We start from the raw sequence: 5608 nt of genomic DNA, 5'->3' as shown, positions 1-5608 counted from the left end.
ATAAATTGTACAAGCGTGTGTAAAGTTGAATGCTCGTCAAGATAATAATATTTGATTGAGAGAGAGAGATTGAATTTCTTCTCAAATATATATAAATTATTATACGACGTCATTTAAAATTACGTATTGAAAAATAATATATTATGAATTTTTCACATATATTATTTGACGATATAAAGAAAAAAAGAAGTTGTTGTTGTTAATATATTTGATTATAGCCCATTGTCAGTTGTCTAAAAATGGTTATTAACGAGAACAAACTTTGTGAAATGAAATCCACAAATTATATATCACTGTGGTGTTAATCATCGAGTCCCAGAGATCTCATTCTCCGAGTTGGACCGATCATGATTTTCATTTCTAAAGTTTTGTTTTGTTATGTTTTTTTAGACACGGATGTGATTTTTTTTTTTATAAATAAAAGGCGCTCGCAACAATAACTTTTTTATATAATTCTCTAACATGACGACCTCAGAGTAGGTGAGACTACCCGCTGAATTTAAGCATATTACTAAGCGGAGGAAAAGAAACTAACTAGGATTTCCTTAGTAGCGGCGAGCGAACAGGAAAAAGCCCAGCACTGAATCCCACAATTATGTTGTTGGGAAATGTAGTGTTTGGGAGGATCCATTTATCCTGTGATGTTATTTTGTATCCAAGTCCATCTTGAATGGGGCCATTTACCCATAGAGGGTGCCAGGCCCGTAGTGATCGAAATACATTTCAGGAGGATTTCTCCTTAGAGTCGGGTTGCTTGAGAGTGCAGCTCTAAGTGGGTGGTAAACTCCATCTAAGGCTAAATATGACCACGAGACCGATAGCGAACAAGTACCGTGAGGGAAAGTTGAAAAGAACTTTGAAGAGAGAGTTCAAGAGTACGTGAAACCGTTCAGGGGTAAACCTGAGAAACCCAAAAGATCGAATGGGGAGATTCATCGTCAGCTCATTTTGTATATATATAAGTTATGATATAGGTTACTACTTGTAGTATTGCTTGTACATTCTTATATATTTTATTGCAAGATGTTGTCGGCGTGCACTTCTTCCCTAGTAGAACGTCGCGACCCGTTGAGTGTCGGTCTATAGCCCGAGAGGTAGCCTTTAATTTTTTCAATTAAAGACCCTTGGTGTTTTTCTGACTGGCTGCTCGATGGTATTCATAAGGTATTAAGCCGCATATTATATGCGTTTATATCCGTCGCAAGCGAGGTCAATTTTTAGTAGTACGGACCTAGTGCCGTCGCTATAATTGATCAGCTGTTGGTTGTACGGTATTCTAAAACTGGCTTATAATTAATACCGGTCAGCGATGCTACTGCTTTGGGTACTTTCAGGACCCGTCTTGAAACACGGACCAAGGAGTCTAACATGTACGCGAGTCATTGGGATTTTTTTTAAACTAAACCTAAAGGCGTAATGAAAGTAAAGGTCGTTCTTGTAGCGATTGAGGGAGGATGAGTTGTGTTAAGATACAGCTTCGCACTCCCTGGGCGTCTCATTCTTATTACAAGAAGAGGCGCACCAAGAGCGTACACGTTGGGACCCGAAAGATGGTGAACTATGCCTGGTCAGGATGAAGTCAGGGGAAACCCTGATGGAGGTCCGTAGCGATTCTGACGTGCAAATCGATCGTCGGAACTGGGTATAGGGGCGAAAGACTAATCGAACCATCTAGTAGCTGGTTCCCTCCGAAGTTTCCCTCAGGATAGCTGGCACTCGTTTTTAAACGAGTTTCATCTGGTAAAGCGAATGATTAGAGGCCTTGGGGTCGAAACGACCTCAACCTATTCTCAAACTTTAAATGGGTGAGATCTCTGGCTTGCTTGAATTTATGAAGCCATGAGATATATTTAATTGAATCAGAGTGCCAAGTGGGCCAATTTTGGTAAGCAGAACTGGCGCTGTGGGATGAACCAAACGCTGAGTTAAGGCGCCCAAGTCGACGCTTATGGGATACCATGAAAGGCGTTGGTTGCTTAAGACAGCAGGACGGTGGCCATGGAAGTCGGAATCCGCTAAGGAGTGTGTAACAACTCACCTGCCGAAGCAACTAGCCCTGAAAATGGATGGCGCTGAAGCGTCGCGCCTATACTCTGCCGTCAGTGGCAAGAGAAATATATATATAATATATATATTATGAAGCTCTGACGAGTAGGAGGGTCGCGGCGGTGTGCGCAGAAGGGTCTGGGCGTGAGCCTGCCTGGAGCCGCCGTCGGTGCAGATCTTGGTGGTAGTAGCAAATACTCCAGCGAGGCCCTGGAGGACTGACGTGGAGAAGGGTTTCGTGTGAACAGCCGTTGCACACGAGTCAGTCGATCCTAAGCCCTAGGAGAAATCCTATGTTGATGACGGTGTTTTTTTATAAAAAAAAAATATATATATATATTATATATATATTATAATTATTGTAACACACCCGTTGGGCGAAAGGGAATCCGGTTCCAATTCCGGAACCCGGCAGCGGAACCGCATACAATTCGGGCCCTCGTAAGAGTGTTCGTCGGGGTAACCCAAAATGACCTGGAGACGCCGTCGGGAGATCCAGAAAGAGTTTTCTTTTCTGTATAAGCGTTCGAGTTCCCTGGAAACTTTTAGCAAGGAGATAGGGTTTGGAACGCGAAGAGCACCGCAGTTGCGGCGGTGTCTGGATCTTCCCCTCGGACCTTGAAAATCCAGGAGAGGGCCACGTGGAGGTGTCGCGCCGGTTCGTACCCATATCCGCAGCAGGTCTCCAAGGTAAAGAGCCTCTAGTCGAGAGATTAATGTAGGTAAGGGAAGTCGGCAAATTGGATCCGTAACTTCGGAATAAGGATTGGCTCTGAGGAGCGGGGCGTGTCGGGCTTGGTCGGGAAGTGGGTTTGGCTAACGTGCCGGGCCTGGGCGAGGTGAATGGATCAGTAATGTTTCAGAATCCGAGCTCGGTCCCGTGCCTTGGCCTCCCACGGATCTTCCTTGCTGCGAGGCTTCTGTGATACTTCACCGTGTCGTAGTCGTTCTCTTCGGCCGCCATTCAACGCTCAGCTCAGAACTGGCACGGACTAGGAGAATCCGACTGTCTAATTAAAACAAAGCATTGCGATGGCCCTAGCGGGTGATGACGCAATGTGATTTCTGCCCAGTGCTCTGAATGTCAACGTGAAGAAATTCAAAAAAGCGCGGGTAAACGGCGGGAGTAACTATGACTCTCTTAAGGTAGCCAAATGCCTCGTCATCTAATTAGTGACGCGCATGAATGGATTAACGACGATTCTCGCTGTCCCTACCTACTCCCCGCAGGGGGTGTAATGGCGGGTAAAACCGCCCTTACACACGGGGTGTGACGACCCCGCGGTCCCTGAGTCGAAATTGGTGTAAGGATTGGGATCCCCCTTTTGGGGGGTCTCAATAATTATACCAAGGGGGGGTACGGGTGCAGGGTGAAACCCTGTGCTCAAGGGGGGTTTCGAAGGGGGGGGGGTCGCGAATTGGGTCGCGAGGGAGGGCGAAATCGACAGGTGGAGGGGTGGTTCCACGTGGTGGAGGGTGCGGTCCACGTGGTGGAGGGCGAGATCGGTGGGTGGTGGGCCGCGAGACCTACCTATTGGGGGGTTTGGTGGGGGAGGGTCGCGGTGGGGTGGGCCGGACTTCGGGAGTCGCGAGGGGGGGCGAAATCGGCTGGTGGAGGGGTGGTTCCACGTGGTGGAGGGCGGAATCGGTCGGTGTACGGGTAATTCCACGCGCGGGTGGGGGTTCGGGGGGACAGGCTGCTTCGCAGTGCGAAGGGCATGGACGCTGCGGTTCTCGCAAGTGGTTCCAGCCACGCGTTAGTAGTCGGAACCTCCCGCAACGGTGGAGGCCGGCGAAAACGCGACGCCACACGTGGGGGTTGGGTCAGGGGGAGTGGGTGGGTATCCCTCGGAAAAGGGGCGGTTCGCGGGGTGGTGCGGGGGAGGGGGGACTGGCTGCTTCGCAGTGCGAAGGGCATGGACATTGCGGTTCTCGCAACTAGTTCCAGCCACGCGCCAGTAGTTGGAACCTCCCGCAACGGTGGAGGCCGGCGAAAACGCGACGCCACACGTGGGGCTGGGTCTCAGGGGGAGTGGGTGGGTATCCCTCGGGAAAGGGACGGTTCGCGGGGTGGGTCGTCGGGTGGGTTCCCCCTTTCTGTGGGTCTGCTCCCTCTCTGCTCCTCTTTCGAGGGGAGTCGAGGCGGAGCACTCCTTCAGCGCCTCCACCGGGCCCCGATCCGAGCTCCCCAGCTCGGCGGGAACCGGAAGGCCCCCTCCCAGGGACGGCGCCCAGCGTCCCGAGCTACCCAGCTCGGTGCCGCGGGGAACCGCCCCCTCTAATCCTTAATCCTCTTATTCATTCTTTTTCTTGTACTTTTCAGCTTTTCAGCTCTTGCCTTTCGGCACGGCCGGCGACCGTATCGTCTACCTTCAACCATGGCAGAGCATTATTGGAAATCTATTCCGGAGGCAAAACTGCCCCCAATCGGATCTCCGGGGGGGCACAATAATGCGTCCGCCGTGCGGCGAAGTCTGCGCATCGCTTCCCAGCATGCCAGAACAACACCACCAGCGACTACATCGAGGGACCCAAGGAGGGTGGTGCCCTCAAGGGTTCGTAGTCGCCCGCCGTGCGCCGGGGTACTGCCCTCCCGACGAGGGAAAGGTTCCAGCCTTCGTGCTGTCCACGAGGACGTCGAGGACGTCGCAGGCAACGCGGGACTGACTGCGCAGCCGAGTCAGCCAACGCCGGGATCTTCAAGAACATCAACCGGTGAGTCCACTCAATTATTAGGTAGGGTTCGCGAGTGCCAAGTTAGATTAAGTAGGATCGATAGTCATCGCGTCGCGACCGGAGGCTCACCGGTACCCCCCGTTCCAATAGGTCATCCTCCCCGGACCCCTGCGATCGAGGGACCGGGCGCGCAACGCGACGTTAGAATACTGCAATTGAACATGTCCCGCTCAATTGCAGTAACCGGGGAGGTCTTCCAGTTAATTCGTAAAGAGCGTCTGGACATATTGTTGCTCCAGGAGCCGTATGCCATTCGGGAGGCGAACACCTGGGCCATCCGCGGCTTAGGAGTCGGAATGCGAATTGCCGCGAGCTCAACGGAGCGACCGTGGGCGGCCGTCGTTGCGTGCAACTCGATCGTGGAGATTGCTTACGTGTCCCAATTAAGTAATGCACATTGCGTTTGTGCTGAAGCCCGCGTCCCCGGTGGATCCTTCTTCGTCGTCTCCAGTTATTTTCAATACTCGGACGACATAGAAATCCACCTGAGGCAGCTTGAAAAGGTTCTCAGCTGTCTCAGGGGTCGCCGCGTTCTGGTGGCGGCCGATTCCAACGCCCAACACTCCCTTTGGAGCCCCAGGACCACTGACCGTGGTGTCCTCCTGGGCGAGCTCATCGAGTCTTTCGGTCTCCGCGTCGCGAATGATGCTAGGCAGGGCCCAACCTTCAGGAGTGCCGCAGGTACGTCGTTCATCGACGTCACACTGGCCACTCCTGGCATGTATAAATTCATACGTGCATGGAGGTTGGAGGACGAGTGGTCCACCGGTGACCACACGTCGGTTTTCTTTCGATTAGCGATCCGGAGTTCCTCACAGCGCGTCAA

The 5608-nt window shown here is 51.8% G+C and overlaps 1 pseudogene; it reads left to right on the top strand.

Annotated features, from left to right (window-relative positions):
* The first annotated feature begins 466 nt into the window (after positions 1-466).
* The window catches only part of LOC135172312 (large subunit ribosomal RNA), a 9387-nt pseudogene continuing 4245 nt past the window's right edge, over positions 467-5608 (top strand).

Source organism: Diachasmimorpha longicaudata, unplaced genomic scaffold (assembly GCF_034640455.1).
Source record: "Diachasmimorpha longicaudata isolate KC_UGA_2023 unplaced genomic scaffold, iyDiaLong2 ctg00000239.1, whole genome shotgun sequence".
NCBI lineage: Eukaryota > Metazoa > Arthropoda > Insecta > Hymenoptera > Braconidae > Diachasmimorpha > Diachasmimorpha longicaudata.
This window is presented reverse-complemented; position numbering and strand designations above follow the sequence as displayed.